This window comes from Aulonocara stuartgranti (genome assembly GCF_965226115.1).
Source record: "Aulonocara stuartgranti genome assembly, chromosome: 13".
Lineage (NCBI taxonomy): Eukaryota > Metazoa > Chordata > Actinopteri > Cichliformes > Cichlidae > Aulonocara > Aulonocara stuartgranti.
Window position 1 is genome coordinate 20,169,559 of NC_138949.1, and position 27,333 is coordinate 20,196,891.

At 40.0% G+C, this 27,333-nt stretch overlaps 1 long non-coding RNA gene across 1 annotated transcript in view; it reads left to right on the forward strand.

The window, feature by feature from the left end:
- Nucleotides 1-2,831: 2,831 nt before the first annotated feature.
- LOC309720419 overlaps nucleotides 2,832-27,333 on the forward strand; it is a 42,091-nt gene continuing 17,589 nt past the window's right edge. Inside the window, exons 1-2 of the long non-coding RNA XR_014280478.1 lie at nucleotides 2,832-2,913; nucleotides 19,599-19,706. This is a non-coding gene — a long non-coding RNA (uncharacterized lncRNA). The remainder of the gene's footprint in view (nucleotides 2,914-19,598; nucleotides 19,707-27,333) is intronic.

A 27,333-nucleotide genomic window follows, 5' to 3' on the forward strand; every position in this document is an offset into this window, starting at 1 on the left:
TGTAAAGTGCTCATCCAGGTGATGTGAGAGAAGTGGCAGTGTTGATCTATCTGTGCCACTCAGATCTCTAACCAGTGAGACACTTTCTTGTGCTTAGACAGCCTAATTGAGGTCATTTCTGTCCGCTCTGGGATCTACAGTGCGCCGGGGTGTTTTAGTGTTCAGATAATTTGCCCATTTTCTGATTCTGACAAAGAATATTTTATGGAAATGCACCCTTATTCCAGGCACCTTAATGGAATATGTTGGAGTAGTATGTGGGCTGATGAGGCTGTTGTGTGCCACTGATAAATGTGAAAAACAGAGAAAATGTCAGGGATGGGCTCAGCTCCAAAGGACTCTTTGCCTTCATTTGAAATTAGCAGTGCCTAAGTACTATGTCTTTAGGGAGTCACAATGCACAACCACAAGGTTGTTCGCATAGTTTGAAACTGCACAGTAAAGCCTTCATATTTTTTTTTTGGAGGAACCCAGTCAATTATAAGCGCTATGTTTCTTAGCTGGACTTTAAGACATTTTCTTTCAAAGTTTTAATTTTTTAGTATTTTTTATTTACTTTAATGCTTTGAGGTTTCAGTCTACCACATAATTGTTGCCTTCTTCTTTTCTCCCTTTTTCTATGAGTAAACCCTGATTATTTTAAATGTTAAATTTCGCTTCCATGGGTGTGGCCTGCCAATGACCATGAGTCACATGCTTACTAACGGTATAAATCTAGGTCTGGGTTATTATGGGATAAAGATATAGTTATTAATCAATCCACTCCTGTTTGATGCCTCCTGATAAGGAGTGTACATAACTCATAATAAGCAGCAGATACAATGTAGGGGTTGATGTTTTTATGGAAATCTGTTTCCATAAAAAGTCATGCTGTTTAAGTTAGGCCTACACGGATACTTCTGCTGTATCATCAAAAGCAACATAAAAAGGCTCGCAGCACAAACCCGTAAAACTGGGTGCCACCCATCCTGTAAATGCTTTAAGTGTAATCCACAGATCTGCTGACTTAGCAGTGTAACAAAGTGGTTATACACACATCCATCACTGATACAAATAATCCCAAATAATTCCAGTAGACGTGGGCTGCAAATACTTTCACTGTCATCTCAGTTTGAATATATTTTAAAATAATGACAACCTTAAATAAATGAATAGCAACGCCCTTTACAAATATTATCTTAGTTTTTTTTAACTGAGAGAAATTGTATGAAAAATATAAGTACAAACAATTAACATCAAACTAAATTTATATAATTGCATTAAACATATATTCTTATCACAAATTACAATAAACAAACACTGACTTTTAGAGTTACTCTAAAAGCTGCCATTGTGACAAAAACATTTATAAATATGAATAAAACTGAGAAGTGACTTTGCTTTACTACATTTGCTAATTTTGCATGAATAATTTTTTTTAGCAGCCCTCCCTTAAATAAATACGACTAAAATACAAGCTAGTTTCAGAGAAAATGAAGTTCTGTTTGCTGATATATGTGATGATGCAAGTTAAAGAAACCAACCTGAAAATAGTTTTTTGTAAAATCGACAGCACAATTAAAAATAAAAAAAACAACAACCCACCAACACAGCACATGGCTAGATAACCTTTTCACACTGCTGGCTTCGAGAAAGAGTGTGACTTATTTGGCTTTATGACTTGTTCTTTAGTGGAAAATCTTACTCCATAGGTGTCGCTATTGCTTGATCCACCTACACATAAAAGCTACGGGCTGGGTGAAACAAGCTCAAGCACATTCTCAGAGGGATTATCAAAGAAACTAACAAAGTGAAGTGGGCGTAGATTGAGTCAGTTAAAAGAAAGTGTACTCAACCAAATGTTACATTAGAAAACTTCATCACATTGCTGGCAGTGGTCTCCACGGGGTTTGGCAGATGGTGGGGATTGGCTGTCAGTGGTGTGGAGTGGCTGACTTTCCCTCCCCTTTATGTTTTCAACGGTACATGAGTCTGTTAAGTTCCAACAAAGCACTGACTTTTGTTCAGGCATTAAAAGAAATATAAAGAAACTGAACTGAAAGTGATATCTTCAGTGACTGCAGGACAAAACTTACCTTTGTTTTTGTAGACATTTTGACTTGAAATACCAGAAAAAAAACCCAAAACAAAGGAAACTAAATCTGCTCAACAATGCTTCAGTCCCCAGTAGACCCTGACAATGAGGTAGCATACACATAGTCAGGAGTCTTGAAGTACTTCATGTAAATGGAATGCAGTTATTTAAACATTATCCTTGATCTATTAACAGTATTTGATGACAAACAAAGTCAGCTTAAGTTATAGTCGCAGTTTCCTTAAATTACTCTTCCAGACACATTGAGGTAAATTGCTTATTAATTATAGAGCTCAGTGCTATTGGACGACTAGCTTACTTAAATGAGGAGCCCACAGAGATACGGTCAGGTTTTGCTTCAGCGTGAAGCTGAATTTCCTGCCTCAGCAGACTTTTTCCAAACAGAAACAGTCACAGAGAACCATATGGTGTCATTAATAGTTTTTTGGTGAGACTCCATTGGACCATTATCCAATTTAAAGAACACAGAGGACCCAGGACTTACTGTGTACAAAACAAGGAAGTGTACACTCCACTAAGATATCCTCCAGAGTTTCATGGTTGGAGCCAAGTGTAAAAAAACAGTAATATATAACACTTCTGTGATTTATGAGAGCTAAATTTATCATGTTGATATAAACAATTCAACTATTACCAGCTTCCACATTACTCCAGCAATTCATTCATGTCAGCAGACCCGACAATCCCCTGCATCGCTCTACACCACCAAGCCCAAACCAGACTGCTTCTCCCCGTGCTTCTGCTCATATGACTTTCAATTGAGACTTCTCCAAGGAAATAAGAGGAAAGGGGGACATTTCTCAACTCATCCACATGCAGTAAGTGATGATGCTGCGATGTATCACACATTGATCTGAGGCATTTGGGAGAGCGGAGGGTATTAAGAAGGGAGCGCAGTAGACTAATGGGCCTGACTGGGAGACAAATTGGGCCAGACATACAGCAACACAGCCCCAGGAAATATGGGGGCTTGCATCACTTTTATTGCTTTAATGCATTTTAGTGTTAACTGTGAAATTGAACTTCAAATTACCTACCATCCATTTGTTTTCTCTGTGTGTTTTGTTCTTGTTGTCTTCTTCTCTGCAGAAGGTGTAGCAAAAATATTGCAAACGCTGAACTGGCAAGTTTCTCAGTTTTGCTTTCGAAACAGGTTGCTTATTTAAAATAGTTGGCTTTATTAGTGGGTAAAAAGTTAGCGTGTAATGCAATCAAGACAAAAATCTTTTGTATTTCCTTCCAGATAATAGCATTAGGGGAAAAGAGGGCAACAAAGGAAATGGTAGTGTAAACAATATAACTCATGCAAATTTTTAGGTGATTACATTTAGAAAAAATAAACAAGAGAAAGAAAATAGAAATACAAAATAGCTCTAAATCATTTGTGAATTCCATGTTAGGGATTTCATCATGTATTTAGAGGATCAATACTCTTTAAAAATGTGTTAGTCTACAACTTTGTAATGCCCTGTATACGTTTAGTCATGTAGCTGTGGGCAATTAGCACCAACATGACAGATGACAATTCTGTAATAAAACTGCGTGCAAAATGCCTCCATCCTCATGTTTACCCCCCCCTCTGCTCCACTGCACAGATTTTTGTTCTTTTTGTTTCAGACTTGATGGCTTCTTCCTTAACTGAGTATGGCCATGCATGAGGCATGCAAAGGCGGGCTATAAGCCCGCCTTTGCATGCTATAAGCCCAGCACTACAAACAGTGAGCCAACAACAAACAAAGAGCAAGAGTTTAGTAAGAACCATGCCAGAGCACAGGGATGAGGTGAATCAGTTCTTGTTCTTGATCGTGACAGCTCAGTCTTATTCCTAGGCTGAAATGAAAATAAAAACTAGACCAGATTTATATATGTTTTAATTAAAACTCTAACTGAAGCAGATTAAAAATAAAAACATTTACAGGAAAAGATGTTATGACAGGTATTTTACGGCACAGTTGTCACATATAAATGCTACTAAAGGCTAGGTAAGCATTAAAACAATAATACATGGGTTTATATGAAATTCCCAGGCTGAAATAAAATTAAAATAAGACAGCATTTTTAAAAAATCATAAAAGTAGCTAAAACTAATCAGCATGTGAAAGGAAAGTCTGGAAAAGTTTCAAACAGTATCTTTGTAGACAAACTTATTGACTTGCTTATTGGCTTATTCTGTTGGTTTGGCCGCAAAGACTTGCAAAGACTGGACTTAAAATAACAAACTTAAACACATATTATATTGTATAAAGCATCTAAATGCACGATGATTGGATTCAGCGCAAGTATGTTATGTGACTGGAAGTTATACTCTTATAACAGTGATATGACAGTCATATGCCTAATGGCTCCCCCTATAGACAGCAAATGAATGAGGAAGCTCGAGGTCACGCAATGCCAGTGTTTCTCTCATGAAAATCTGTAATAGTTCATTTTCTTTAAGGTAGAACCTGCCAAATGCGAGCTATCAACCTTTAAGGCTCTCAAAGTTATGAGAGAAGAAGCACACATACGTTAGACATGCAAACAAGCCGCACACCCAAGGAGTCAATCATAAAATAAACAGACGAAATCTACTGAAAATTCGTAGATAGAAAAACTGTCACCGGGATGATTCTCACCACAAAGAAAGTGAGAAAGACAAGTGAAGGGATCTTTTGAAACCTTAGGTAAATAAGAGGAATCAGGCGTTGAACATCCAGGTAATAACTGATGTTATGACTTGGCATTTGCTCTGACATGCATTTGAGACAGGAACATTAAAAGATACCCACCATTTGACAGGTATCACAGTTCCCTCAGGCAAGAAGGATTCTCATTTTGATGAGTGTGTCAGTCACAGTGAAGCCTGTCGACAAGCCAGAGCTCAAGCACTGACGTTCAGGAATAACACTTGTCTCAAAAATTACAAATGGAATATTTGAACAGCTGTGTGAAGGAAAACTGATTATGGCTAAACTACAAAATGGTTTGTACGAGAAGCAGCGTTTCTGAACATACAAACGACTTTCAGCACATGACCGTTGACGCCACAAAATGCTCCCCCCCCCACACACACACACACACACACACACACACACACACACACACACACACTTATACATATATATAAATATATAGTTTTCTATTCATGATGTACTGGAGATGTTTTCTGCTTGCCTTATTCTTTCAAATAACAGTGCGGAAAAGCATTGATCTAAAACGTAGCATAAGTCGGCGCTTCCAGTGTACATAAACTCAATACTCAGCAGAGAGCAATTGTACAAATTCCCAAAATGGATCATTCATAATCAACTTCAGTGAATTAGTTGTGACTGAAGTTGACAGGGCTGCGGAGAGATGGTGGACGACATGGGGTTTTAAATGCCATGCTCAGCGCCAAGTGTGAATAGTCGCTCTGTATGCATTTTTCACTCCAGCATGTGCCATGTTCAGTATATGACACTCACACTGATTTACTACACTCTCCCAGCTAAATAATTTACAGGGATATGGCTCCGTGTGCTTTTAATGGTTGTTGTATAGACCTGGTTGCCTTTAAAATGTTCCACAGGCAATCCGCCATATGCTTGGATGGATGGGAGACCTCTCAGCACTGATTAATAAGCTGCTCGGTACTTCACTCCAAACAGGGTGTCAGGAAACACTGCGTAACCAGAAGCAGCCGAGGCGCAGCCGAATGTGCTGTGTGCTTTGTATGCATTCGTGAATAGAGCTCAGTCCGGGGCTCCACAGGTAATACGCGTGATGTGGCGAATTGCATGTAAAAAAAACCCAAAAAAAACCAGAGCTCTTCTACATTTTGATGTGTGTTTTAGCCTCACCGTTCACAATGGGAGGTGTATTATGAAAAATGAATGGGTCGGGTTTGTTTTTTCTTTTTTGGCAAACATTTGTGTTTGCTGGTCTAAATGCCAGTTCAAAGAAACGTGCTGTTGGTTCTTGGTAGAAGGCCAGCCTATTGGTCTGCAAACAAAGCCAGAGAGCATTATTCATTACTATGTCATTTTATGTTCATTTCATGGATGCAGCAAATCAAACGCTATTGTTCTTTTAGATATTATTTGCTGTTAATGTTTAATGTCTCGCTGGCTGTTCATTGAATTTGAGCATGTTCTTTAGCATGAAGAGAGCTGATACGCGAGCAATTTGTCATCCGGGTGTTTACTTTGGAGCACCTGTTGATTATGCTTTCTGATCTGAGCCACCCATTCTTTTGATGAGTGTACACTTGTTTCAACTCACAGTTGGCATTGGCATTAATTTACTGTTGGACTAGTGGTTTGTTTAAGTTTTAAGTTTCTTTTGGTGGGAGTTAGCTGGGATCTGGTGAGGTTACTTAAAAAGAATTAATCAGAATGACAAAAATAAAAACGATAGTTCAATTCAATACAATTCAGCACTAACTCTAGACTTTATAGGAGTTAAATTTTAGTCAGTGGCCTAATGTGAGTCTCCCAGGAATACTGTGACATAAAAATGTTCGAGAACTAGCGCTTTAGACAGTGCAAAACTGCAGGGAGGCAGCCAGCATTTTCCAGTTCAGAGCTCAGCACAGCCCAGCATGCTTTCGACAGGTTGAGTGCCTACATGCTTTCACTCTGGAACGAACAAACAATATCCCCTTGTTCCCGGCAAAAAATAAGGAGAATCAATGTGACAGCTGTGAACAAATATGAAGATGATGACAAAGTCAGCCATGTGAAATACCTTTTTTTCCTCCTCAAATCGCGTGAACTTCAAAGCTGTAATTACTAATTTGATCCACGAGCTGTTTGGTACAGTGTCTCATGCTAAAGTGCTGTATTGTCTGTCAGCGCGTCGGTTAAAAGTTTGAAATGATTACATGTAAAGAGACAGAGCATAGCACGTATCCTTACTGAAGTTATTCTCCCAACTATGAAGAGACCAGAAAGCTGTTTTAAATTAATAATAATTAGCGCTGCAACCTTCAGTCATCTGTTTAATCATATATGCGTCTCTTCTGATTGAGCACCATGGAAAAAAATTTATCTATAACGTTTTTGTCAACCTACAGTAACTGTGTATATAAAGTTTAAAAAGGAAAAAGTATTTAAGAAGATGTATTGAATCCCACAATCCCACAGTCTGCCGTCACGTGGCATCTGAAAAGCAAAATCTTGGCAATAATCTTCATTTACGTTTGGTTTTTGCCCCAACAATGAAATATACACACACAATAATGTGTGCTCACACTTGCCTCTCTCACACACACAAACACACAAGCTATTGTGGCCATCGGGTTTTAATAAGCAACCAACAGCAATGTATGTTTCTTGATTAACTCCTAGTTCCTCTCAACCCATCTTTGACTCTGTTTGGCACAAATCCACATTAAAATCCAAACGAGTGCTGCACCCTTTCCACACATCACATAGTTGTCCTCTGTGTTTTCTGTGTGGCATGTAATGGTTCATCCATCTCATCTGTTCAGCTAAATGTGCTTGTTGAAAACTATCTGAGACTCTGCCACAGATTTCATTTCCATACACACTGTATACTGTGAGCTTTTAGCTTTTCTGGTCGCTGAGTATCTTTGGAATGAAATCTGGCTTTTGGCCACAAAAAGTCTGTCGTTTGAGTATCACATGGTTAGTGGTGCTTCCTACGGCTATATTTATGTACTCCAACTGTATCCCCTTTCATTGAAACCTAACCAGTGGGTGATTTGTCTCCATAAGAGAGTGCCATTTACAAGCAGCCATGCTGGGGTGGGACCCCAACCAGAGGACTTGTTAATAGCACACATCCACTTCTCACCATATGCTGTCCAGAATAAACCAACATATACTGAGAGAGATGTCGAAACCAATTTTCTATGAATGGTGGACCACAGCGGTAAACTTTCAAGGAGTTTGAATGTAACTTACCCAGCTGACACCATCATAAACTAGGTAGGAGTTAAGAAGTGCAGTGGAATACTGGGGATATTTTTGATACTTTTTTACTGTATTGTAAACATTTAATATTTTTTATGTAATCTATACATTTACATATAGATTTGCTGAATAAGAAGCTACCGAGATCTCTAAACATTGTAGAATTAGTATTCAGTTAACCAATCACATTTCTGTTAGTTATAATCAGACTTTTTGTTGTTGTACCATTGTGGTTGCTGTCCTACATTAGCAACAATCTTATGAAGCATATATTAATTAAAATAAACATACAAAATGGCACAGCATAGCTTTAGAAATGGTTATTAATGATCTATCTACTGTGTGTTTTACTCTGGCTTGCCAAAAACAATAAATGTGCAGTCCATGTACAGTCCAGGAAGTCATTAGCACAACATTAGTGGATTTTAAACACACTGGCTTGAGAGAATTTAATTGAATGTTTTCTTATAGCTGAAAGCGACTTTCTCTTTATCAATTATTCTTTGATAGTTCTTGATGATTTTCTCTGATCTGTTAATCATTAAAGTTTTAAATGTAATTTTCTTGCTGGGCACCATGATTATAAAGCACTTTGGAATTGCTGTCATGTATTAGTAATTATGCTTGACTTTAATATTTGTATTCCACTGTAGTGTACAGCTCTAATGTACTTTTATATACAATACAGTTCAAAAGTTTTAAGCCCCAGGTCATTATTTAAATTTTGGTGATGATCCAGAACACCTATCTGGAGACCATCTGACTGGCAACCGCTTCATTTTTCAGCATGACAATGATCCCAAACAAACTGCCAGCACAGTAAAAGCATATCTGGATAGAAAAACACACAGTGGTACAGTATCGGTCATGGTTTGACCTCCCCACTGATGGACCCCAACATTATTAAAACCAGTGTGTGATCATCTTTATGGAGAATGAAATAAAAGATAGTCAGCATCCACAAAACAGCTTCCTGAAGACTACTTGGAGAAATGACACAAAGGCTTCCAAAAATAAACTCTATTTTTGCCTTATATACTCTATTTCAATTCAAGTCAAGTCAAGTGGTTTTATTGTCATTCCAACCATGTGCAGTGGTACAGTACACAGTGAAACAAGACAATGTTCCTCCAAGACCATGGTGCTACATATGACATATAACAGACAGTCAGCACAGGACTGCAAAAACTGCAAAAAAATAAAATAAAAAGGTATGTTTGCATGTTTCAATAAATCACTGCACAATTTCCATTTTCACAGTAAAATATAAAGAAAAGAGGGGTGACTCAAGACTTTTGCACAGTACTGTAAAAGCTGAAGTAGCACAAGTTCAAGATTCAATTAATTTTTTTAAACTGTCTCTTTGACACATACAGGAGAACTCAGAAGATGAGTTTTGTTTCAAAGATGACTAATTTTTTTTGTAGGATACAAACTATAAATTGGAAGCTTTTTAGATTTAACAAGGCCACAAAGGGCAACTTCACATAGACCCTATACATACCACTTCTCACTACCTGGATACATTTGGAAAGTCTCACTCTCTTGATGTAATTGCCCTCCATTCATAAAAGAAGATTGATCGAAAATCAGATCTCTGCTTATGGGCCCCGATGACAGCGAAAGAAAAATGCAGAATTTACTGTCTGCTTTTACAGCCGGATTTCAGGAATAATTGTTGCGGGACATGACGGTGAGTTAGCAGTTATAAACCTGTCCTACATATAAATTACCTAATCAGGAGATCCCAGTGGTTATATAAATTGAGCCACTCATTCCTCTTCAATGGCCTGTGTGTGCATATAAAACCACAACGACCATCATATACTTCACAGGAAAAGGGGGCAGCCGTTGCTGTTTACAGAGTTAGGGGGAAATGGATGACTTTTTGCATGCTCAATCAACTGTGAAATGTCCATTTAATCATCCCTAGAAACCCCCCTGGTTTATTTGTGCTGCAGCACAGATTTACATTTCCAAACATCCCCCATATTAATCATTACTTCATCACGCCCTCTAACTGACAAGAAGCATAAACCACCTCAGTGTACTGCCCTGTCGACTAATGTGTGTACGTTTCTGTCTAGGAGCATGCGTGTACGCGTATTTGTGTATATGCGACACCCTGAATGTGTACGCGCATGTGTCGGAGGGTGGTTTGGACTCAAGGAAAAACCTGCCCTTTGATTCACTCACCACTCACTGTGTCCAGCAGAAATATTGAGTTTTAGTGGTATGATCGCATTTTTTTTTCTTTTTTTGGGTACAGTGAGGTTTTCTAAAATACAACTTTTCAGGCTGGGGAAGCCAAATGGGAGTCACTCATATGAACATTTTTTTTTTTTACTTCATTCAAGGAAATCAGAGTGACTGATGTTATTTTCAGGAAGCAACATAGAAGAAAACACATGACTTAAAAATGGCATTTTTTAAGATTTTGTTTCTCTTTTTAAATGTGAAGTAGTTTTACAAATAGCAGGGATCCAGGTTGGCTTTTGCATACAGCATTGTGAGCCATACAATGGCTGAGGTCAAATTTTACTTTGTTGCAAGAGACTGCATACTAGCCCATCGTCAGCAGTAGACAGCTTGAGTGATTTACACGTACTGTACTGCAGCAGGAGTTGGCAGAGCCTCTCTACCTACTGCCTTAATGAAATTCAGGATGTTTCACCATCAACAATGAATCCTTCATAAAAGAGAGAAGTATGAGTTTATCACCCAGGATGAGAAGCATGTTACATTTGCCACTTTAAACAAGATGAATGGGTCACTCAGCCATTTACATTCTCATACATTTTTATGACTCCGCCATGAAGTGGATTTGATCTATTGGTAATAAGATAAATGATGGGCATAAAGCTTTGGCAGTTCTGACTTTAAACAATCTTTCATTTGATGCCAGTCTTTTACTTTTACATGACGCACTGTCTGTCTTCACAACCTTGTGCTCAAATAGCTAAGAAGTAGAAGATGGCAAGATTTCTTATTTCCTGACAAGCACGACGCACACTCACACACAAACGCAGACACACAAAAACACTTTTAACCCCACATATTTTGTATGTTGCATGTATGTGCTCTTCTTGAGAAAGAGCAGGTCGACCTTTGAGGCGCACAAAGGGATGTTTTGTTCGATGGAGATGTTCAACCAACCAAAGGAGTTTGCCATGCAGCATAAAAAGCAGTTGAAAGCTTCACTTTGCTGTTTCCAGCTCTTTTTAAAGTTTTTTTCCCTTCTGGAATGACGCTTGTATGTGTATATTTGAACATGGAATTTTAGTGGCACGGAGACAGAGAAGGGTCACAGGAAATATCCCCTGTCAAAGAATGATGGAGAATGGTGAATGGAGCTGTCCAAAGGATCACAGTGATGGAATAAGACATCCTCCCTGCTCCCTCTCTCTCTCTGTCTTTCTCCCGCTTTCTCGGTTGACCTGTTATTTTACACATGGTGGTGGCTGGTTTAGATGAAGCCATTAGAAACATTTGAACAGAATGATCTGTCTCTGACTGTTATGTAGCTCAAACTTTAAGCTGTAAGGCTTGCAGATTTAAAAAAAACAAAAACTACTTTCACAACACCATGGATGTTCCTTGTGGAGACATCAGTGTTCTAATTAAAAAAAAAAAGAAAAAGAAAAAGAAAAAAAAGCCTTGGCCCATTTAGTCACTGGTGAGCGAGGGCGTCGCGGTGCAGACAGAATGAAATATCACCTGGTCGGGCTAAATGACAATTTTATTTCTCACCTCACTTCGTAGTGAAATATTACCACAGCACTTCCTCTGTGGCAACTTTTGACTGAACAGGATGTCAGTCCAGCTAACTAGTTTGCCAGTAAAACACTGACATCATCCCCTAGCCCCGACTTATTAACTGACAACGCCAACGAGCGCAGACATCTCAATCTGGTGTGTGCGCATTTAAGTTTGGTTTAAATAATTCTGAAGTCATCTCTTGTAAGGAAGACATGGAAAAGGCTGCTAGGAACGGAAGTGGAAAGTACAACACACGGCCTTTGTTTAGGTATCTACGACGAAGCCTGTAATTTAAGCCCTAATGGGCTACGCCATTGCTGCTGCAGGCATCGCCACTCGGAGGGAGAGACGGGGAGAGAAGGAAAGAGCTCCATCATGGAAAAGGGAGCTCCTGTCCGCTGCAGTGGTCCAGGACAAAGCTGAGAGCTCCCAGACGCCCCGCATGATTAATGACTTACGGCCACGCTGTGTGGAAGCCTGGTAATTAGCTACAGGCTGATTAAAGACAAGTAAACTTCTGCTGATAACCCGATTCTGTTTCTCCCCAGCGCCGACACTGGCATGTGGAAGCTCTTACTGCCAGGGTTGCAAGAAACAGACCAACACTGAGTATGATGAATGTAGTCTCCAACAGGCGTATACAGGCTCTAATTTAAAACTATTTAGCGTGTGACATATTGGCATTGTGCTCTCTCTGTCTCCCTCCGTTCATGTTCATGGTTCGTGATGGTGTCCAAGTTTCAGAGGGCTGTTGTTTTGAGTCTGCGCCTGACATATTCATGAATAAAGTTTTGTGCAGGCTGCTCCCCCCCTCCCACTTTGTTCCCCCTGGTCTTTTCCCTCTTCATAGATTTTCCTCCAAACATTTGCATTTCCTATATTAGCGAAGGAAAAGAGTGGCAGCCTGCCACCAGAGTTCATCAGCTACCAGATTTTACAGTCCCGGCTGTCCAGAAACAGACAGGACAGCTTAAGCTGGGCCAGAAAGTGGACAGCATTATATGAGATTTACCTTATGAGACACAAAGCAAGCAGAGTTAGCTTAGACATGAAAAAAGATGAAAAGGCCTCCAAGTACTCCACCAGGAGCCAAAACAACCCGCAAAACTTGTCTCTGTTTTTTCACGAGTTGGAAATATTCCCCTAAGGTAAACAGATGGAGGACAAGAATAATGAACAGTAACATTAAATAAAGCTGATGTCAGTTGTTTTGCAGTTTAGCTTAAAAAGTCACGCACATACCGGAATTAGTATTAGCGTTACTTAATAAATACCTTACTGTGCACTGTCATGATTGCACACTGATGGGAATGGAATGCCACGAAAAGAAGTTATGCAATAAATGCATCCATTTCTCTTCTAATAGTGTAAGAGTAGAGACATTAGCCAGGTTTGCAGTGGATAGTTTGCTGCGACTATAATTGTGCAACCCAGTTTGTCTGTGGCAAGTAAACGATGTGTGTGTGTGCAAACATGTGCGTGTGTGTGTGTGTCTGGCTGGAAAAGGACAGTGCCACAGGGCAACGATATGTGTGCTGAGATGAAATGCCCGGCCACCCACTCTTCTCCTTTTATCACCCCTCTCATAATTAGGTTGGTTAACATACTGCCGTGTATGCAGTCATATTGACTGGAAGCTTAATCACATTACTATCGAGTTCCCGTCCCCGTTTGCCCCAGGTGACGCTTGTAAGTCCAGAGTTATGGCCCTAACCTATGGGAGGAAATTAGCTGTGGACACAAGTTTGTTCTTGTTCTCCACCCTCTGTGTGAAAATATTTAGCAGGCGGGCGGGTGGGCGACAACACTGTGAGAAATGGATGGGGGAAGCACAATGTTCTACATAGACTACCAGTCTGAGCCATGAAAAATGCAGGAAGAGCAGAAAGAGGTAGAGCGTGTGTTAGTTTGGCTGGCAGTCCATTAGGCCTGATAGACATTTCACTTACCAAAGTCAAATATAACAGTCTAGCATTCATTAATATGAGGAAGGGTCCGGGGAATCAAACCCACCATCTGGTTAAGACGACAGTATAATCTACAACTCATGATTAGGTCTAAGGAGTGGAATTTCACTTTAATCTTTTTCAGGGCTGAAATTTCCATCTGCACTGTGCGGCACATCATTTTTCTTCAAGACAAATGTGCTGTTTTTCATGTTCCAAAATTAGATCAGAAGAAAACGATTAATCATGTCATGGCCTGGGAAAGGAAACAAAGATCTGATTTTCCTCTTTCCCTCTTTCTCCCCACCCCTGCACCTCCCCTTTTCCTTACCTCTTCCTGTTCCTCCCCTCTTGCCTCATCTCTTCCCCTCTCTAAGACCTCCCTCCTCCCCGTTTCATCCTTCCTCTATCTCTTCTCTTCTCTGCCTTCTCTTTGCTGTTTTTCTGTTTTTTTCACCCGTGTTCTGGACAGTGTTTCCGAGCCACGTCTTCCTCCCTGTCTTTGTTCGAGACAGAGTTATTTTTCTCTTCATTGCTTGGCTTCGAAAGAAAGGATATGTAGTCTTAATGATTAATTTGAAATGACGAAGCAGCTTCAATTAGCATATCCTTCCCTCTTTCTGCCGCCCTTTCCTGAAATGGTGAACAACAGATGGCAGGCTGTTTGTGTGTGACACCACAACCGAATCCAAACTGGGAAGAGTGCAAGTCACCAGGACTGCAAATTAGTGAGGCCACACAACTGTCAGGTGCTGGCCTCCGCTGACAGTTGTAGCCCATTACGGGAACATTGATGTTTTCACAGTGTGACAAAAAGGATCCCTTTTTTCGCCCCCCCCCCCCCTACTTTCAGAGGACCTGTCTGTCAGCCAGCTCTCAAGTCATAACAAATCACTGGCACTCAGCTGAGGCTGAGCATTGGGAGCGTCAGGGGAAGATAAATGACCTGCAGGCCTTTGAAGTGCTTTGGCAGTTCAGATGGCTCGGCGGCGCTGACAGAGAAATATACACAACAGCGTAACCAATAATGAGAACATTAAACATTCCTGCCTCCTGACAGGCTGACAGGAAAGCCCAGCCTGGCATCAATCATCTTCCGAGGCATAACCTTGACAATAAGTCTCCTCTCTGCCTCCAGCTCTCACCTCGCACTCTCCAGACTCCAATACCCAGACTGCACTAGCTGCTAGGCTCAAAGCGGATAGGATGGTGGGGTAAAGATAATAGCGTGGGGGCAGAAAGAAATGAGGGCCACACAATCAGTAGACCAAGACAGATTCTCTATCGGTATATGTAGGTGACAGCAAATGTGGGCCTAGTCTACAAACATGTCAGGGTATCACACAAGTTTTACCATGTCACCTTAGCCAGGGTGGCAGTGCATGCTATGCTATCTCCTCACCATGTACCCACAGCTTCTGTCTGATATTGTAGTGATTTGCACAATTAACAATTTGGCACATGTGATATCGCATAGAACAAATGCAGTAAGTTTTTTGTATTAACCAACCAGTTTTTCCGGTCATTTTGCATCGTGCAGTGAGGACACTTCAATTTGTCCAATGCTTTTAAACTAAACTGAAGAAAATTGATCACATAAACAAGTATAATTATTCCCATGTGAAATCAGGATCCACAAGATTTAACATTTTGTCTTCATTAACAGTGAGTCAAGATTAGGTGTAAATGCTCAGTTTGTTATCCAAATAAGTATACTTAGTGTGACAAGGAAACTGCAATGCCCTTCAGAGCTGAGTGGTACTGTCCAAACATACGTGTCTTTCAACAATAGGTACTGAAAAAGCAGGAGCAGGCGCAGCCTCCTTGCCAAACTTTTACTTAGCGGAGTATTTCACTTGTGTTTCCTTCATTAGCCATCCACATGTAAATCAACACAGACTGCTGACCCTCAAAATGTTTATGTTCTCCGGTTTCCAGCATTCGCGCAGCGCACTGGTCAACCGTTTTGTTGCCGCACCAGTACGTATGATTTATGTGGAAAGAAGACATTTCCCCTTTGACTAGCACGTTTGTGAAAAAGGTATGTCAAGGATGTAAGGTGCTTGGTACAGGCAACCTTTCAAGAGAGTATTTTTTTACCCCCTTATTGGAAGAGCAATAAATATCTTGGCGACAGGGCCTTCTCATGGTTACAAAGCTTACCTGCAACTGAGCTGGATAATTAGCTGGCCCAGAAGATGATGTATGACTTTCATTACCCTTTGGGACAGGGCAAACTAAATGAGGACACAGCTAATTGCCGTGCAAAGCAGTATGGCATGAGGAAAAATGCGGGGCCTACTCTCTCTCTCTCACTCATTCTCTCTCACTCTACCAGCCCTGTTGGGGAAAAAAATGGAGGCCCCGTTGCAGTTGCAGCGCTGCGATCTCCCTCTCCTCCCTACCTCTCTGGCTGCAGGAGTTCACCGACTGTCCATAAATCAGGAGCTGCTTACAGCCGAAACTACCCTGAGTCATCAGCATGCAATAAGCTGAGTGACAGATTCCATCCTGACTACATAACCCTCTCAGTTCAGTCTTGTTTCTCCCCTCTGCTTCCTTTTCTCTTGCACCTTTGCTCTGTCTCTCCATCTCTCTGTCTGTCTGCCACATCTTGAACTTCTTTGAAATCCAAAAGCACGGTGGGGATAAAAACAAAAGCCGGTATAATCACGAGATCTCCCTCTCTGCCAAGCGTTGGAGGGAGAGGCTAAGAGCCGAGCTGGATACGAAAAGTGTTTCCAGAAGGAGTTCCAGTGGTCGAAGCTAATGTCTAAAATGGTGGGGTTAAGTATGTTGGCATCCATTACAACAGCTAAGCCTTGCTCTCCTGCTGACATGCCAATTCAATTCAAGCATGCCGCTCATTCATTATAAGAGAGTGGGAGGGTCAGGTGGTAATGGTCATCTTTGTGAGTGGGTTGGGTGGGGAACACATACTGTAACTAGAATTTTAGCCTCCTTTGGGAACTTACTGTCACGTTCTACACATGCAGCTCTATCTACTATCGAAAATCCTTTTTTTTTAATACAGGAAAAATGACATTCCAGGGCATCATCTACCTGTGACAGTCCACTTTTATGTTAATGTTCCTCATGGCTTCATTCACACATACCTACAAAATAATGGAGCCAGAATGCCAAGCTAATTTTACCTCCTGGTAATGTCATGTCAAATTTCAGGTTGTACAAATTACTGGTTAAGCTTCCTGTCATAGTTTCCAACTTCACTGAAGCCAAGACTTTACTCTAAACTGTCAGTTTACAAATGATTAAATCTGTAATAGAGTTGAAAATGCAGAGTGAACTGGGAAAAAATTAGCATGCATGAAAAGTTTGGTGATTTTGGAGAGGGCTCATCATATCTTTTGTGATGTTTATCAAGAAGGACTGGTACTGTGCAAAGGCCTGCTGTTCATTCTGTGTCCTGTGTGTAGAAAAAAAAGTGTTCATAATTTTAAACATTTTTTATTTTACTAGCATGAGTTTGTTCTAAAACTGACAAAGTTGCAAAATGCACAAACTCACAGTGGCAAGCGTGTGCATTATTGTACTGCATGAATTCAGACATGTGCTGTGTTGAAAGTAATACCTACATTTTACTAGGTCTAAGTTAGTGAGATAGCTAGCTAGGGAGTGAATAGAGATGCATGGGCAATCACCAAACCCACACTTTGTGGCCAGTAAGTTTCCACTACAGGCTTGAGTTTTATTTTAACATTTGCTGTAATAGCGCCGCCCAGATTTTGATGATAAGTTGGGTATGATTACATTTTTTGAGAAAACTGGCCATTGCTGTCATGAAATCAGTTATGTTCCATAGGCTAAGATCTTTTCATTTGCTAATGTTATATAAATATTTAAGCTAACTTAATGCAAGTAACATTGTACCAAATAATGTTGGCTACAAGGCTACCGTCTCTATCCTTACATTTCAGTCTATATCCTGTTTGCAAAGTATTTTAAGCTCAGGTTTAGCCTGCTTCTGCTAAAATGATTCAATCTTTTTGCCAACTACCTTTGGAGTTGTTGACTTATCACATTACAGTGCTGACATATTATGGACTTTTTCAGCTTTTAAGGTGAACCTGTTTCATGTTTATCTATATACAATATATCTAAGAGATATGGATCAACACTGACATTAACTTTAAGTTGAGCGTCTTGCCACCTGTCAAATGAAGAGTACTGTGAGAAATGTGAGAGATGTTTAGATTCTTATCCAACTCTTATTGCCACTGGGAAGGCATTGGATTGCTCAAGAAATCCTCAATACTCTCAGTGACAAGAAGAGGAAAGAGTCCTGCAGTGGATCTTATGGCTCCTACAGAACTCTGATGTCATCATAGAGGTGTCATTCTGGGAGGATACTTGTTTTGTGTTTAGTGCCTAAAGCTTTTGCACCCCCCCCCCCCCCCCCCCCCAACAGCTGTGAGGTAAAACAATTACAGATGACGATTGTTGTTCGGTTCATCACTGAGTGCAACACCTTTTACATTACATGCATTTTTAAATATCAAAAATAAGAACGGGAGTAGTTTCGTTCCTAGTTCATCTGTCGTCACATGTTCTTACTGGGTGCAACAGCAGGTGTGTTTCAATAATACAAACCTCAGAGGCCTATGTGAAATGACACATACTGACAGCTGGAAGCAGCAAACACACCTTGAGCAGCTGCTTTCTCAGACATGGAGCAGAAGAAGAACCTTGTGCATGTGTTTACAGTAGAGTTGATAGCTTTCACCACGTTACAAGGGTTTAATAACGTTAATAAAAAAAAATAAATCAATAAGGAAGATATATCAAGGATCTGAAAAGTATTTAATAGACAAGTCATTCAGTGTTGTCTTCTCTTGTACATTAAAATATATGCATGCACTCATCTTGCACTAGTTGACATCTATCTATCTATCATTTCTTTCCTGTATGTTGTGGCAGCTCCACACTAAACCTCTCATGCGATTAGTTCTAAATGCAGCATTATTATAAATGGCTTGCAGAGTCACCATAGTCTGTCTTTGTCTCTAAATCTACATCTGTTCAATCAGATTTATGCTTTGATTTAACACCTCTCTAGTGCTTTACCCTCAATTAAACAAATTTTTATCTTTTTACATTCTAATGGGGGTCAATCTGCACATAACACTCACTGCCCTTTGCTTCATCGATGCCAAGGACCTATAAAAACAGAGAGAAGCAGCTCTACCATCAAATGATTTTGTCAGCGATGAACTTAATTTACTTCAGTTCAGTCAGCAATGTGGAGCCTATTAATTCCCTCTCAGTTGCGTGAACGAGGTCTTCTTGAATCTATTTTGCTACTTGCTAATGAAGCAATTGTTTCCTCTACCATGTTTCATCTCGCGGAGCGTCGTTAACCTCAGACAAATCCAGAAAGGCGTTTGAGCTGTCGGGAAGGATTTTGTTTGATTCGGTAAGTTGTGTGGATCTGAGACTTCAAAGGTACGGCTCGGTTCAGATCCACATGAAACGGGTACAGTCCAGTGATGCGAATGTCTGCCTTCTCAGAGATTATCACACGAGTCAAACCGCTGGGCTGCATCTTACTTTTATCCAAATTAATTTGGTTGTAATAAAATTTCATTTCAAGTGAAGTCCATTGTCAGATTAATTGTTCCAAGGAGCAAATCTATTTTAGTCTGCACGACATTTAGGGCCTCATCATCAAAAAGAAAAAAAAAATACTCAGATGGTTTTGTTATGGGGTAAGAAAACAAAGCTTTTTTTAAACTATGCAAACAAGTTTATGGTTTCTTAGTTTCTTTTATTTTTGTATTATTTTTCTATTGATTCCATTTTTCATGCGTGCCCACAGAAATCAAATCCCAGTGTGCACTTCTTTGTCAGAACTCATTTGATCTATTTTTTTATTTATACTGACAGTGGGTGAACTCCACTGTTGGGTGAATTCCTGGTTGTCTTGGATGGAACTGCTTGCTCAACACAGCGGGAAGGGAGCAGGCCTCGGTGATGCCTCTTGTTTATCTAAAGGTGAGAATTGTTTTTGTTCTCACAATTCTCACAACATATCTCCCTCCTCGGCCTGCAGCTCAGAGGGGCACATATGAAGAGGAGGTGAATGATTCAGGCTGAGACATCTCTGTATGTCTCTTGTTTTCTTATGTGTGTGTGTGTGTTTTTAATCTATGAAGAAATGAAAAGTTCTTTAGGGTCTGATACCGCCAACAGTACATCTGGTGCTAAGAAAGGTGTATACACATTGCTTTTAGTTCACAACTCACCCAGAATTATAGATGTAAGCAATAGCTCAGAGTATGCGCCTTGTTATCTTAGCAACTCGACACAAACTTCACCATAACTTGCAGAGCTGAGTTTACAGTGAGGTTGTCTGTTTCTTATCCTTTCATTTTTAGATGCAGTGTAGTTTGTGGATAAGGCTCCCAGCTTACACAGACACATCAAGCAAGTTGCACGTACTTGCACGTACTAGATGTGTTAACATGTCACAGCAGGAAACATAAGCATGTAGACAAATAATGCAATGAATGACGATTGAATTTTATGTACAGTAGCCGTGTCACACTTAAAGATCTGCGGCGCCTTGCTGAAAGGAAGTAGCCGTTCAGATCAGCACACGTAGAAATGTAGGAATATTTGCTAAGAGTAGAAGTTCTAAGTTTGCAAATGCACCAGTCGTGGGTGTCTCGCGACATGTCGGTGATGCATTTTTGCTCTGTCACCTTCAAATCATAGAGCTGCATTTATATGGAGGTTTTCTAGTCTTAGTGACCAGTCAAAGCACTCAAGACTACAAGCCAAGTGGTGTTTAATCTGCACCAGATTTCTTTTGAACACAGGCTGGATTCTGTGTCTGACTTCCTGACATAATCATCTGTTCTGTGCAGTTTGCAGGAAAAAACAGACCTAGCAGAGAGCCACTTCTGGGATGGTTTTTGAAATTTGCTGCAACTATTATACTGAGTGGGCATGTCTACTCCAGTGGGTGCATTAGAGGCAGAATGTGAGGAAACCACTTCCTGAATATCTGTGGGGTTAAACTTCAAACTGCTGTCATGTAGGTTTGGTTTTCAATATCCTCTACAATATGTTTTGTAGGTCTCTATATTTCAGAGCTATATCACCTGCTAGCTAAAAAATAAAGCTAATGTCTCTTAATCGTTTTGCGGCTTTTAAAAGTTGTGCGCACCTGTGTGACGGTTTTGAATTATTCTGTTTTATAACAGCTTTGGCCAGGCTGAAATTTAGAGGTGCCACCAAACTTCCTGAACTAATAAGTTGTATTATTGTGCCTAGCAAAGGTTGCAGCTGAATACTTGTCACAAAGGTTAACAAAAGAGGTGAAGGATAATCGAAGGCACATGGATAACCATGGTGCTGAGAGACGATGATGCAGGTGGTAAAACATGGACAAAGCCACCAAAAACACTGATTCACTAACAATGCTAGAATTAAACGTGAAAGTAGAACTGACGGTCACACTGAAAATGATTACTCAGACTGCTTCCCATTCATATTTTCTCTTCTTATTTAAAACCTGGTCTTCTTTAAAGGTCTTTATCATCTATGACTTAAGTAAAACTAATTAATAGTAACATTAAAGTTTCTCTCTACAGTTAGAATAACTATTAACCTCCACTTACAGAACACTTTTCTAATCCCTGTAGAAAGTGCTACACAAGGCGACACATCATCAAAAAAAGCAGATTTTATATCATTAGAATAATATTCATAGCTTCCATGCCTTCAGTTCAATGTTCAAAACATGTTACTGTTATTGTACAAATATAGTATAGTTCATGTTTCCTTTGGCAAATACTCCACTGTGTCCTATAAATAAGAACACAGGAGAGGAAGCACTGATAGACCTTTGCTTAGCAGAATTTAGGGAATTCAATCAACTATTATCATGACTGCCAAGCAACTTCACTCATTTAGGAAAAAATGGCAAAGAATAACCCACTGCAAGTAAGTATCAAATGACTACTTGTGTTAAAGGCATTTAAATCCAAAAACAAAAACTCAGAATTTGCAAAATGACAAAATCAACATTTATAATAATTCATCTTACTTGACTTCTTTGATGTAAACAGTATGAAACAGCAAGCTTTTATTAGGTGCACAGCCCTCTGAAAATTGTGTAAGCAGGCTGTATGAGTCAGTTAACAAAATATTTTTCAAGCTTGAAATGTAAAATATACAAACCAAAAGACCTACAGAAACGAAAAAAAAAAAAAAAACCCCACTAAAGAAAAATGGTGCAAGTGCCACATTTGGAGCATTTATTATTTTCCTTGTCTGCAGATGGCAAACTTTGGCACACATTTATCTACAATTTACCTTTCTATAAACTGTAAGTATGAAACTGCTGGCTCTGCCGGTGATTGATGATACTGGCTGAGCCTGGTATCAGCTGCTTTGTATCAATGGCAGTGTTTGTTCTTCACGGGGAACAAATCAGAATTGAGACGGCAGTCAATATGATGGAAATCCTGTTCCAACATCCATGTTTGTGAAATTAAAGGTTAACCTATAAGTAGGCCGAAATTTACAACAAAACGTATGCAGGTGCAACAGATTGAGCTGACCTTCTTGTACATATTTGGAGACTTTTAATCTTGAGATATTTCTTCCAAATCTGAACCATATGTTGAGTTAATACTAGTGCCAACCTTTATGTTCCCAGAAGTCCAGAGCCAGTAGGTTTAATGATGCTTGCTAGAGGAGCAAAACAGCTTCCTAACAAATCCTCCTGGGACATATGCATAATACTTTACTGCTGTTCCTGATCAACTGTTAATATTATGTTCCTACCTGACCACACTGAACTTTAAACAGCGTCTGAACTTGGAGGCGTTTTGACATTTTCACATCAACATTTCCATTACTAAGTGTTTCTTGACTGATACTGTATCGTACAACTTTTTACTTTATTGTTGTTGGCAATCAGGAAGTAACAGGAACAAATGAATTACAGTGAGGCACTATTTGAATCGAGCCAAGGCTGTTATGTAATAAGGTACAAATGAAACAGTATCCGCATATCACCCAACTTTGTTTATATTTTTCATAAACTCTGGGCCTGCCGCTGAAATAAAAGTGGTGGGGTTGTGAATGAAAACTGACAAGCACCAATAAATCACAGTAAATCATGAATCGATAACAAATGCATTCTAAATTATGAGTAATGGCCAGGCAGTCATAAACTAACACAAGCACAACTCAGCAGGCCATTCATTTCGTGGCAGTACAAAATAAACAGACACATTTCTTTCACAGCACTAATAAATTTCCCAGAAAAACTCAAAGAACAGTCCATCTGCTTCGAATAATTTTTAATTTCCTTTTCTGTCCTGTCCCCATTAGGTATTCCACGGAGATAGTCTCAAAATTCTTTCATTTACCTCCTCCCATATGCACCCAATTACCTTTTTTCCCTCTATCGGGTCTCTCTTGAGTATGGTGCACAATACCCCCACCTGTACCATAAGCAAACTTTATGCTTGTTTTATTATCTGCGAGAGGCTGTGAGTCATTCAGCTTGAGCTCTGGTGGATTTGGCCTGGGCTTTCGGTTTGATGTCTTCTGGCTCTGGCTGGGAACACCTGCACATCTCCTCCTCTCTCTCTTTTCCTCTCTCTCTGTCGTTCCAGTCGGATCTATTAGCTGACTAAATGGCCCAGCAGATGTTCACACGGCAGCAAGGGAATTCGTTCCTATGCTCATGACCGCTTCAGTAGCGATGCCAAGAGGATTTACACATGGAGCGGTGGATGACGACAAATTTGAGTTCATTTATCACTAAATCATATTTAGGTAAACAATTCCTGTGGGTGTCATCAGTGCTAACTGCATTTTAAATGACCTCTCATTTTCCACAGACCCCGTCACATTTGGGACAAAAAAAAAACAACAAAAACCCAAGAACTTACCTCTTCAACCCCTGTTTGAATGACCTAAGCATTCATTCACCTACAGCAAGACCATAACTGTGACATTAAAAACACATAAAGTCTACAGCATAAGTCATAACAAAGATTACAAGAAGTAAAAAGAGAAAGAAAATATATTTATGGGCTACATCTCTCAGCGGCTGTATTTATTAACCAAAGTAACTCGATAACTTGATAGCTTGCTAACTATCTCCCGCTCTACTTAAAATAGACTCATCACAGTTTAGAGTCATAAAATCATGCAAACTTGCAGATTTATGCTGAATACACGTTCAATTTCCATATCTTTGGTGTATCAGGATGACCGTCAGCTGTATAAATTACAGCTAAGGCCATGCTAGTTGCATGGCGATACCATGTTTGCACAATGCCAGTCCTTTCCTTCACGCTTTGCCCTTTCTCTCAACTGACCCTCAGGTCATCCTCAAAATAGGTCTTAACGTCTCTTTTAACACTCAAGTTGTGACCAGCTGGACAGCAGGACATGGCAGCTAATGAATGACTTTGACACAAAGGGCATTTATTAAACCTCTGGACATTGTACAGTATATGCCAGTTACAAAATAGAGGACAGCATGGAGGACACAGGGTCTTTTAGAAAGCCAATTACTCTCCAACTCACATTGATAGTCATGGAGTGTGATTGATAAGTTGATTTGGCAATTGCTGAGCCTTTGGATTTGGACTATTTCCTGGGGTAGATCATATGGCTTGATTTACGGAACAGTTCAAGACAAGCTTGACAAGTGGAGGTAGGGATTGAATGACATTTTTGGTAAGAGCGCAATGATTTAAATTTTCCCATGCCAGCTATTAATACCCAGCTGGCCTCAGCACAGCACCACTTATGTAGCTCTTAAAGACCAAGCAGGATGTGTTGTCACTGGTGTTTTTATAAATCTTGCCCGCAGGAATGCGGCTCTAAAGAGAAGACTGGAAACAGAGCTGTGAGTGAAGTGAATACAGCATGTGTGCAAAGTGCATGTGTGTTTGCTGTCAATATAATCTACAGCACCTTATTTTATGACGGCCATTTCTTGTGGCACCCTCAACTCTCGTTACACAGGATCACAAGTTTCACTGCAAGTTTCTCAGAGAAACTGGGCACAGGGGATAACATTCAAGAAGAACATGGGGAGTTATCATTCTTATGAATTATAAAGCAGTATGTTGAACTAAGGATGAAGGAAGACCTATTTCTCAGGCCCGAGAAATAGGTGGTCCACTAGTATGTATTCATACTGTTCTCCGACGTGCATCATTACAGAATAGGTAATGCTTAAAATACAGGATTGCAGTTGTGGCTGGCTGATGGACCAACAAGCACAGAAGCAAGAGCAGCTCACAGACTAGTTGTATTTTTGACACTGCCCCCATCTGACAACAGACGTTCTCTGCAAGTAGGCTGTCCGTCTGTAGATGCCAACAGACCACCAACAAGCTGCCTCAGCAGAACCATAATTTCCCCTCAAGTGACACATCACCCCTAACTGTTTAATATATATGGCTTAAAGATCCTAAAGATTTGCAAGAGCAGCTAATACATGCATGTAAGCTGAGAGAAAGGGGAGAGTGATGATAGCTGTCATTGTAATGCTAAAAGATTACAGCAAAGAAGCCTTTGCTCTTTAGAGAATTTACTGGCACAGCAAGGGGTGAAGAAGAGACACTTAAGGGTAGATGCCTGATCCCAGCCTTGACAGTTTGATGGCCGTGTGAAACTCAAGAAAGGCCAAGCTAGTTTGTTTTCAAGCTGTTTATAAACTACCAAGCACTCAGTACAGTCGAGCTGCTAATTCACAGCTGACTTTAATTACTAATTTCACAAGTGCTCACAAAAACGCAATGATGAGGTTTTAATGTTGCAGTAAGCTATGCGCACAACTACGCCTAAAAGTGAAGCAGCGGATGCAAGTTTGCAAAGTGATCGCTTGGTTTAAGAAAAAGAAAACAGCTCAATATTTTTTTGGGGAAAGATGCTAATTTGCTTTCTTGCTGAGAAGATTAGATGGTGAGATGAAAATATCTCTCATATCCGTTCAATCAATCTTCTAATTTCACTCTCAACATGGAAACAAATGAGCGTACCTCCCAAAGTGTCAAAAAAAAAATCATTTAAGAGTGTCGTCACATTTTTCATGCTTTCAGCAGCTCCGTTAATCTGCTTCATCGAATCAAATCCAGTGTGGCAGACAGGTCAGCATGAAGACGTTCAGTCATTTAAAGAAGACACGACGCTAGTAGGAGATGAGCAGATAAAAGTCCTGGCAGCTGGCACTACTCACAGACTTAATGGCAGAAAGCCAGATGAGCCATTTGATTTCTAATAAAATGACACCGCTTACAAGCATACCAGAGAAGATTAATGATATTAATAATAATAATAATACATTTTAAGTCAGTCAACATACACTTTACTACACTGTGCTCATTGTCCTTTACTCTTTGTAACTACAGAAACACCAGTCATTCAGCTAAATTAAATTAAATGCATGCAACAAACCTGCAGTAGACAGCAGGTCGCTGTGCTATGCAGTTTGCTGCACCGGCTCTGGGAGTTCACTGTTGTCCTGTTCTTTGTTTACCTTTGCTCAAACTCCTTTTTTTTTTTAAAGTAAAATCTTTTCTTGACGACTGATGATAATAAAATAAAATCATAGAAAAAAAATCATAGACTATAGCTTGGAATAACAGCACTCAGAGATTCAAGGCCATTCAAACACCATATCTGCTTCCATGAGCTATAGAGTTAATCCAACTAATGTAATGTTTCACTGTTACGTAACCAGAGACAAAGTAAAAACATTAGGTCTTCCATTTTGATTTTATCTGTCAGTTTATTAGGATTTAATTACCGCTCTTGAGCAAGTTCAACAAACTCTACTGTTATCTAAAATATCAGTCAAAATAGCGCGTGGAAAGCACCAGTTGACACAGGGCTTGAGAGACACCAGGGGCATGGCCATCCCTTTGGGCTCCGGTTTCAGTAATGCATGATTGAGGCTGCCAACCTGACAGGCCCACCTGCCCAGCGGCTAAAGCCAGCTGGCTCGGACAATGATTAACGGCAAGCGTAAACATACTCAGCAGGGTCTCAGACACATTTGTGCATTCACTCACACGTAAGAGTGTTACATGACACTAAAAGCTATTACAGAGCAGGGGCCCAGACCAAGGCAGGAATGACATCCATAAATGTTTAGTGGGACTGCCCTGCACAGTTATCACTTTTCAAAAAGAGAGACTAGCTCTTGTCAATAGAAGCATGATTCCAGAGATCAATGGAGCAGATTTATGCACTGTGGTATATGGGAGATTACCCCCAAACCTGGAACCCATATCTGTCTTGAGCTTTCACCCCCTGCCTCCTTCATAAAAAGAAAATGACATCATAAAGCGTAAACTGGGCTTGATATCAGACTCCCTGGCTGTAATCCCTAGGAGCTTTTTGATACCTTTGATTTTCATTTTTCAAGGGCGGCATACTATTAATCTTTCGGTGGGGTGTAAAAACTAGATGTGGAAAAGCTTTTCAGAAAACCTGCAAGCTCTCCATCTTTTTTTCAGAACAGCAAGGTCTTTGGCTGGGGCATTATCAATGTTACAAAATGCATACATCTCAGAGCTCAGTCTCCTTGGAAAGGCTTATTTGCCAAGACAGTGTGTAAACTAATAATTTCAGCGGC